Raw genomic sequence first — 11,101 nt, 5'->3', positions numbered from 1 at the left:
CAGATTTGATTTTTTTAAACTTTTCAAATTGATTTTTAAAATCCTGGGTATTCAAATTACCAAATTTTCCCATTTTACCCCCAGGACTTTGAATTACAAAAAATTTCTCAAGAAAAACAATCTGGATATTTGGATATTGACTTTAAAGATTTTATCTCCGAACTTTTTGCAAAAAGATTTTAAATCTCCTTACAAAAGTTTTTTTTATTTATTTTATCTATATTTTTGTCCTAAAAAAAACCAATTTTTCCAAATTCTTGAAAAATAAATAATGTTTTATCTCGAGCGGAACCCACCTTCTAACTAGCATCATACTAAGACCCCCAGGTAAGTTTCCTATTCTCAAGCAGGACCCACCCGAAGTTCATTTTGCAAATTTTTCTTTATCATTATTTATTTATATTTTAGTTAGTGGGCCCACACACATGTGGCACCCCATTTTAAAATAAAAGATTTTATAAAACAAAATAAAGCTTTATCTTCAAAAGGATTTTAAAAGTGGATTGAGATGGCATTTCCATAAAAGCCTCTCATTTATTTCAATATTCATTTTTTTTTTTTGATTTGTTTAAATATTTTTTTTAAGAAGGAGGCAGCCTTAAATGGCACAGCCGAACTTCCAAAAAAAAAAAAAGTAATAAATTTGATTTCTATCTAAACTTAGGAAATAAAACAAGGTTTTGAAAAAAACCAAAGAGGCGCCTCTTTTAAAAATAGCAAGCTTTCAAAGCAATGAGGCATCGGTTTCACGCCTTTGCAAAATTTTCAACAAAATTTTCAAAAAAAAAATTAACGGAACCTCATTAAGGGGAAGGGGATGCGTTGCGTTTGTAGAGGAAAGGAAAGTTTTTTTTCTTTAGAAAGGGAGACACTCACGAAGGAAAGGAGAAGGATCTTTTGATTTGGATTTTTGGTTTTTGGTAGGGAGCTCAAAGGGGAAAGGGAAGAGGCGTTTTCAGGCCTTCAGCCCCAGCCATTTAGGGGAGAGCCATCTTCAGCCGGAGGGAAGGGGGGCCACGTCTTCATCGACCTTCAGCAGATTTCCTTCAGGCCATCCTTCATCAGCCTTCAGCACCATCAACATCCGGTTCTTCTTCAGCTCCAGCCGCAGGAGAACCACCTCCAGCCCTCTGCATCTCCTCCAACCCCAGCCATTGGGAGATCGAGAGCCATCTTCAGTCCTCCAGCCCCAGCCACGTCTTCATCCTACCTTCAGCCCACCTGCAGAAGGAACCACCACCCAGTCTTCATCTTCTTCAGCCAACTGCCGGACATCCATCTTCAGCCCAGAGTTTTCATCCATTTCAGTCCAGCAGAAGCCCCAGCAGCAAGCTACCCATCATTCCTGCAGCCCAGCCAACTGTTGTCCATCCCCTTTAATCCAACCAGCGTTTCCCTCTTTCCTTCAACCTCAGCAAAGAATAAATCCCTGCTTGTTGGATGCAAAGAGCATCGATCCAGCATTGCCTCTTTCCTTCAAATCCAGCCATTAGCTCCTTCACGTTGCCTTCAGACAGCAATAAGCCCTACGTTGCAGCCTCTTCTTCATCCTATCAGCAGGGTATACAGCAGAGATCAATCCAGCCATCAGAGCGCCTTCATACAACAGGCCGTCTCATCCTTCACTAGTTCCAGCAGCAGAGAGCCATCTTTTCCTGCCATTTACAAACCCATTGGAAGTGAAAGATCTGCAGAGCTGCTGCTCATTTCTCCAGCCCAGCAGTAAAGCACGGTTTTTTTTTTCATTGGCTGATTGTAAGGCTCATATAGTGCAGGAATTTACAAGGTAATGCAAAGTTCTCATCCTTTCATACTTGCATTCAATTTTATCAAATAAAAAAAAAATCTTATTTGCATTTGGTTAGCTGGAATAAACGTAAGGTAAATATCCATTTATGACTTTATCTTCAGCACAGTAGCAAAAATTCCTTAATGTATTTATTTGAAGGAAGAGCTGTATTTGATGTTTCTACTGGAAATAGATGATGGATTACATCTACAGCCACCTAATGCCAGCTTGTCTCATGCATCTAGATTCATGTTGGTTTTCATAATTTCATCATTCATTTGTTCCATGGAACTGGGCAAGATTTCTTTCCAGGAATATGCTTGTGTTTTTCCTTGCATTTACTAAACATTTTTCAATGATATTGCTATCAACATTGTTTATCATGCTTGAGTTTTAAGAAGAGTCTTTGCAGCCAGCACTCTACGTTACAAGCTTAGTGGCAGTTGAGATTCTCTGTGCTCACGATGGAGTTCAATAAACAGTAGATACATTTGATGTCTTCTGTGGTCTAAGTTTGGGAAAATATACAGCTCTTGTGTTGCTGAAATTTTTAGCTTCAAAGATGGACTCAAGCTTGTGAAATTGAGAGGTGAAGCTATGCAGGAAGCTGTAGATGAGTTCAATTATTATGTGATGTAGCAAATGAAAAGCCCATGACCAACCTTCATCAAATTCTTGCAGAATTTGAATCACATACCTATACTTAGATATATCATTCATATACACAACCTTGTTACAATTTTATGGAAGACAGCCCATTGTTCCCACAATGCAAATTTTTTTACACATCACATTATGTGTGGTATCTATCATCTTCTGCAGGTATGCAGTCTTGATAATCGGCTATGTTCATGAACGGATATATCCATATCCGTTCATGATCTATCTGCCCTCTTTGGCGTGCTTCATTACTGATATATGGAGAAGCTCTATACCCGATTTTGTTGCGAAATATGTTGTAATTTGTGAAATATGACTGTGTAAAATTGCCTACAGAAAATGTATATATCTGTATTTTCTGGTTTTACTCATTATATGGATTTTCCATTTATATGTATATGTTTCCCATTACAGGTATATATATTTATACATATATATATATATTGTATATCTACCTATATGTATACATGTATATGTATATATGGATATATATATGTGTATATATATGTATAGATATACTTATATATATATATATATCCCTTCATGAGTATTTGCTATTACATGTATTTTTCTTTTCTCTTACTCTTGTAAATACATTATCATTTAATTTATAAAATTTTTGTTTAGCTTGATGTTTAAAATTCTGGTTTTATGAAGTTATGGCTGGAACTTCCTCATTTGATGTTCAAAATTTCTGTTTTATGAAGCCATGGCTGGAACATCACCCTTGGTTTTATGAAATTTTGCTTAGCTTAGTGCTAAATTCTTGTTTGCTATATCACTCCATTTGCAGCACCAATTCTACATATAATTTCATCATTTTCCATGACATTTTCACCTATTCACCAAGCTTTCATCTCTTTTTCATGATATCCTTGAAATAGCCCATGATGCTTCTACAACCCATTTCATGCACATTCATTTTCTGCTGCAAGTGTGCAGTCTTGATATTTGGCCATATTCATGAACGGATATCTCTATATCCAATCGTGATCTCCCAACCATCTTTGGTGTGCATCATTATGGATATATAGGGAGGCTCCATACCCATTTTTGCTGAAAATTGCATTATAATTTGAAAAGTATAGTTGTGTAAAATCACCTATAGAAACTGTATATACCTGTAATTTCTGGTTTCACCTATTATATGTAATTTCCATTAGTATGTACATATTTTCTTATTATATGTATATATATATATATCTATATATATATATATATATTTATCTATATGTATACGTATATATGTATATATATATATGTATATATATATATACATAGATATATACTTATATATATATATATATCTTCATGTGCTCTTATTTCCATGTATGAACATCCATATATTTTCTCATATAGTTACACCTCCATCGTTACATGACATTTAGCACCTATTTTAGCATTTTGATATATGTATATGTCTCTTCGTTGTATATATTATATATATATGTCCATTTCCTTGTTTATTTTGTACTAACTCTCATTTTGCAGGAAAATCTAGAAGATGCAGATTCCTTGGATCCATTTTAATTTTATTTTACTTTATGTTATGCAATGTAACAATCTAATGTAAACCTTGGAATAAGATTTATTTTTACTGCTTAGATTAGGTCGCATCTCATATCGTTTGATTTCAGTAATATCCTGATTCTATGATGTATATATCTCAATTTTCAAAACCCACCGTGGATGAACATGAATGGCACGTGCACCAACTCTTAGAGAGTTGATGAACTCGGTGGAGTCCATATTTACGGCCCTCGTCGGAATATGGACGAGACCCAGATCCATCATCTCTCTACCAGTCACATTGAGCCTACACTCTTAGGCTATCTTGAAAATGCACCTCATATTTCCAATGTTTTCAAAATATTGTGAATTAACTCAAATAAACCCTGAATATATTCATGGCCACAGTCAGAATATATGAAGGATTTACTTTGGCTTAATCCACATTTTTCCAATAAAATTTTCAGAAATATTTTCAAAAGTGCATTCATTCATTCAAACCATCTGCATCATTCATTTTTTTCATGATTTTCTCAAAAGATTTTCACTTCATGGAATCGATTTTCTCAAGAAACTATGATGATTTCGGAGTTGGATTTTCCAAATCAAATGTTTTCCTGTGATTTTCCTTAAAAAGTTATTTCCTTAAGATTCTTTTCAAAGGAATTTCTCATTTTCTCAAGAATCCAAGTTGATTTTCAGATATTTCAAAAAAACCAGATTCTCAGGATTTCAATTTCCTAAGTTCTGAATTTACTTCGCCAATGAATCTTTCCTATAAATTTTCTATCCTTTTCTTAAGAAAATTCTCAAAATCCAAGTTTTCCTGATAAGTGTTTTTCTTTTCAAATGATCATCTTTTCTCAAGAATTCCTTCATTTTCCTGAGATTCTCACATCTTCATAATTTTCCAAGTCTTATAAACTTTCTCAAGATTTTCTCGAGATTCTCTCTTCTTCAAGATTTTCCAACTCTTTATAAACTTTCTCGAGATTTCAAACCTTCTTCGTCTGAGTTTTTCTGAGAGATTGATTTCCATCTTTTCCCAAGAACTACTTTTCAACTTTAAATATTTTCTAAGCATACATCATAGTTTTCCAACTTATATTTTACCAAATCTCATAGCATATGCCTGAATTCTCTGTGCATTTAGGATAGAACATAATTTCAATGATTTTGCTAAGTCAAGCATAATTTCTGTCCTTGGTTCGATTACCCCTGTTAAAGGCGGCAGGAACGGTCGAACCTCGTACCGACAGGTCGAGCCCCATCCCATGGATTTTCCCGCAATTTTCAAAACGGAGGCGAGTATTTCAAAACAATTTCCAAAATCCGGTCAAGTTTGAATTGCAAAAGCATTTCCCTCTCTCTTCCGCAAGGAAGGGAAGACGGGAAAAATTTTGCGACGATAACAAGAATAAATAATTAGAATATAAAAGAAAATGCTAATTTTTTTTAAAGGATATCTCTTTGAAAAGAGATTTTATTGTGAAAAGGTAAACAAGAATTTTAGAAACAGAATCAAGATATACACTAGAAGATATGAAAAAGTTTGAAAATAGATGGTAAAGATTTAAAATTTAAAAAATAGCAGGCAGAATCAAAATAAGGTTGAAAATTTAAGATCCAGAGGAAAGGTAGGAAAGGGAAATCACCTGAACGTTTTTGAAAAAAAAAATATGAGGTTTTTGAAAATCATTCAGGGTTTTGATAAAACTATTGGAAAAATAGATGAAATTTGGAGAATGATATAAAAGGGAAATAAAATAAGGCATTTCATCATATCCTTCATAAACAATTATGCATATACAACATTCCCTAAGAAGCTGACTCTAAATGCATCAATTTTGAAAGAGTTGTAGGACCCTAATCCTGACTCTAGGCTCAGATCAGTTGTGTCCAATCATGCTATGTCGATATACTCGAGCCAAGGCCCGATGTACGTGGCATAAAATCAATTTCTCCGGTTCTAAGTTCATGTTTTCCAACATCCTTGAGTGTCTGCCGATATACGTTGGACTATGGCCCTTGGTACGTGGCAGGGGGGTTTCACCCAAATAGATGGCCCAATTGTGAGGTTTTGTCCCGAACTATGGTCTTGGAAGAAAGCTCAGCAACGTGAAGACCGGGTAGAGATAGGTGGGGTGGTTTTTTAAAAACATGAGCACATGCAAGCAAACCAGATGGCTCTAAAACCTAAAGAGATAGAGATTTTAAATTTTTTGAAGAAGCAAACATTGTTTTCATATAATTCCTAGATTGAGGAGGGTTATATTAGACCTAAGTCTATGTGAGCATGAAAATTTCCTTCTCAATATGGTCCTAACAAACCATGCCTAGTTTATATGCAATCCATGTCAGCTGGGTTCAAGTCTAGGCTTTTAGGTTCACATGATAACAGAAAGTAAAAGTTGACATTCCACAGAACACGATGTTGACAATTTGAACTAAGTCAAGTGCACAATTGATCAGGCGAAGACAGGTCTCATCACGGTCGCCAAACCTGTTATCATCGCAATATTTTACTTTTGTAAGTCAAATTGACCTTTGAAAAAGTTTTTGAAAATAACTCACCTCCGTTTTAAAATGCAGGATAATTCCGAAGAATGGGACTCGCCTATCGGTACAAGGTTCAACCGTTCCTAGCGCCTTTACCAGGGGTAATTGAACCAAGGATCAAGAGTGTGCTTAGGTTTTCTCAACTTGTCTGAATCATGTTCTATTTTCTAAATGCACAAAGAATCAGGCATGTGTTATGAATTTTCTGAAAATGCAAATTTGGAAACATGATGTTTGCTTCAAAGTTTGGAGAAAATACTTGGAAAATTCTTGAAAAAGATGTCACTTGGAAAATCGTGAATCATGGTGAAAGAATATTTCTGGGGATAAAGAAAATTGATTTCTGAAGAATCCAAGTGTTTTGTAAAAATGGATTTCTGAGGAATTTCAAGTAACTTTGAAAAAACTTGATTTCTATGAATTCAGACTTTGAAATTGAATATATAACTTGAAAAATCATGATTTGAACTTGATAAATACTTGAAATATCATTTGAAATCTCAGAGTTTTGAGAAAATTGATTTCTGAGAAAAATTTAGAAAATTTAAGAAAATCGATTTCTCTGAGTTGGAATTGGAATTTGCAAATGAATGAAATGAATGAATATGGACTTGAAAGACTTGATTTTGAGGATTTGAGAAAATCCTTTTATATTTTTGAGAAATGCAGTGCATTTTGAAGTTAGCCTAAGAGTGTAGGCTGAATGTGGCTAATACGAAGATCACAAATCTGGGTCTTATTCGTATTCTGAATATGGCCATAAATATGAATTCCACCAAGTTTGTCAACTCCCTAAGAGCTTGTGCACATTCCATTCGTGTAGACCATGGTGGATTTATAAAAATATGCACATGAATGACAAGCATAACAGTTATATATCAAAGTTCAAACTATATGCAATGCAAATTCTAATCTAAGCAGAAATTGAAATTCTTATTCCAAAGTTTACAATTAATTTACATCACTAATTGAATTTAAATACATAAAAATAAAGTCTTCAATATCCTAGCAAAACTAGAAAACTTGTTAGTGAAGATATGTTGGCTTTTCTAGATTTATCCAGTAATATCTGGAAATTACTGGATTTTGCTAGATATAAGTATTTTTTCATGATTTCTTGAGATAAACATAATAAAATATGAAATAAAATAGAATAAATAATAAAAATAAGATTTGAAAATTCGAAATTAGGGTCAAAATGATGAAAATACCCCTGATAGCAAGACTATGGCCTTGAAACCAGGGTTTTCAAAAAGATATTTTATAAAAATGAGGTTTTAGAATAGGAATAAAAATAAATCAAACATAAGGTGATGTGGTATGCTTGAAAATATGAAAATTAAGGTTTAGAATTTCGAAATTGAGTTCAAATAACCAAAATGCCCCTGATAGCAAGACTATGTCCTTGAAATCAGGGTTTTTTGAAATAAATTTTGGTAAAAACTTTGGATTTAGGATTGAAATAAACATAAAATCGACCATGAAGCATCCTAATATGATTCTAAACATGAATAAACCCTAAAAGCATGAACTTATACACGAAAATCAAGAAATATCATGAAAATCATGGTTTTAGCAGTGTTTTGAGATCCTACGGGCACCCTATTTTGCAATTTTGTTCATCTAAGCATCAAATGGATTCCAAAATTGATAAAAACCGGTACCTACACTTTTTATCACCCTAAAATCATATTGAAACCATAAAAATATATTTTTGACATTATTTCAAATCGAAAATTACATTAAAACCTTAAAATATGTTATTTTCACCCATGGTCACGCACCAGTTTCAGTGTTAGACCCGAATCATTGGGAAATACACCATAGAAATTTTTGAAATTTTACAGAGACAAACTAGATAGAAAAATACATAATCTTCTTTTTACAGATAAGAAAAATCATCTTCAGTTAGGGAGATATCATTCTGGCAATCTGTACTTAAATTTAATGAATATAAAATTAATAAAAACAGGTGTTTCCGATTGAAAATACATAAACAAATAGCATATTTCATCAAAAATTTCTGAAATTTTAGAAGTGAACATTAGACAAAAAAATAATAAACTTCTCTTTTTACAGATTATGAATTGTATCTACGGTTTGAGATCTATGATCAGCACAAGTCGGATTAGAGTTTGAATAAATCATAACGGGTTTTAAAAGATGGATCCGACTTTCTGATAAAGGAAAAATACCAAACAGAGGCAAAAAATTATGAACATTTTATATTAAATAGCCTACATCAACACAAATCCACTTCACTTTACGGATCTTGAATTGGATATCGTATGAAAGAAATAACACATCTTCAAGTTATGCTTGAAATTAAACAACTATTTTAATCAACAAAAATCCCGATTTGACTTTGTATTTTATGAACAGAGTTCCCGAATCCAAAAATGTCTGATTTTTTTACAGTAGTTCACTGACATATTCGTGAACAACATATAAAAAACTCAAGAATTTCCAATAAATATTTCAATATAAACTAATATGCTTTCTACTGATATGAAATTAAAATATGCAGAAATCTAAGAAACACTAAAAAAAAATATGATTTAACCATGAAAAACCATAAAAATTATCTAAATAGCAAAACAAAATTAATTTTGATGATTAAACACATATAATAAACATTAATATGCTAAAAAATAAATAAAACACAGGGAATCGATGTCTGGAATTGCTTTTACCCTTGAAACCATGGATTTAATCCATTTAATCGGATAAATCTCATGTTTTCTTGGTTAAGAATATAAAAAACAATGCAATAAACAATTTTAATGGATTCGAATCATGGAAAACAACATGGAATAAGGTTAGATCATCTTCTTGAATTGAACTTGAGGTTCTTGAGGTTGAATCCATGGTTTAATCCATGAAAGGGGAGGTGTCAATGGTGAAATCTAATATAAAATCATAAAAAACTAATAAAAATAATAAAATAATGTTAAAAAAACTCACCTTGGGGTTGCAGCTTCAATGGAGGAAGAAGAGGTTCTGGAGAGAGGAGGGAGACCACGAAAAATTGAAAGAAAAACAGCCTCCTTAACCCCTCTAAAGAGCCCTTATTTATAGTTTTTCAAAACCTCCTTCATTAGGGTTAATTAAGGAGTGTTATCTTTTTAGAACTCTTTCTAATTAATCTAATTAAGAGAGCAATGATTTTTTGGAGAATTGTAGCATAAATGAACTCTAACTAAACCCTAATTAACACCTAATTAAACCCTAGAAATTCTAAATGTGGCACCACCTAGTGTGGGCCCACATTTGGTTTTTAAAACTTGAATTTAAAACCTTTAAAAACCAATGGTTTAAAACTTAAATAAAATGGATTTTCAAAATTGCTTTTGACTATTATAAACCCCTAACCTAATTAAGACATTGACTAACCCTAGTCTAACCTTGACTTCTTCAAATGTGGCGCCACCCCAAGTGGGCCCCACTTGAATTTTCAAAAACGATTTTAAAACTTGAAAATGAGAGGTTTTTCAAAAGATATTCAAAAGTAGATTTTGAGATTGAAAGATTTGAAATGACACAGAGTTCTGACTAGGTCAGAACTCCTCTAGATATGGTGCCAACTGAGTGGGCCCCACATTGAAGTTTTGAAAAACTTGAAACAAAGACTGAAAATGATTTTGAAAAGGGGTTAAAATCAGTAGTTTAAATTCAAAGTTTTGAAAATAGAGTTCTAAGCGAACTGGAACTCCGGGCTAGAGTCCTAAATTTTTAGGACTCTGAGATTTTGGATTTTAAAAGCCAAATAAAGGAGTTTTTGAAAGATTTTATAAAAAAAATGGTAAAAAAAGGCAGAAAATGCAGTCAAGGTTACAGTCCTAACTCAACCGAAACTCTGAAATAGAGTTCTGAATCAACTGGGACTCTACAAAATAACCTAATTTTTAAAAAACAAATGAAAAAGAGTAAAAATAGAAGCAAAAACAGACTCTAGAACAGACTCATGACTGGATTAGGACTCTGGGACGGAGTCCTGATCGGATTAAAACTCTAGATTTTTTTGGTATTTTCTAAAAAACAGATGAAAGTACTTGTGAAAACAATAACAAATATTGAAATAAAACAGAGTTCTGATTCAACTGAGACTCTAAGGACGGAGTCCTAATTGAACTAAGACTCTCAGATTTTTGGATTTTCTGAGAAAACAAATGAGAGAATTTTAAAAAATAGTTAAAAACAGGATAAAATTGAAGTTTTGGTTCAGAGTCCTGATCTGATTAGGACTCTGAGAAACAGTCCTGATTCGATCATAACTCTAAGAATTTTGGGTTTTCTGATAAGCAAATGTTGAAATTTAAACAGAAATTTTGAAAATCAGTGAAAATGGAGTGAGAAAACAAAACTTTGGATAGAGTCCTGATTTGACCAGGACTTTGGGCCAGAGTCCTAATTCTATCAGGGCTCTAGGATAAAATCCCAGAATTTTGAAATTCTTTGATAAAAGTGTAATAGTTTTGATAGATGGAAAGATTTTTGAAAAATTCTCTCAAAATTGAAATCAGGATCAGAGTCCTGATCCAACTAGGATTCTCTAAACAGAGTCCTATTTTGACTGAAACTCTG

The sequence above is a fragment of the Nuphar pumila genome, chromosome 5 (assembly GCF_984573655.1).
Source record: "Nuphar pumila chromosome 5, dmNupPumi1.hap1.1, whole genome shotgun sequence".
Taxonomy (NCBI): Eukaryota; Viridiplantae; Streptophyta; class Magnoliopsida; order Nymphaeales; family Nymphaeaceae; genus Nuphar; species Nuphar pumila.
This window is presented reverse-complemented; position numbering follows the sequence as displayed.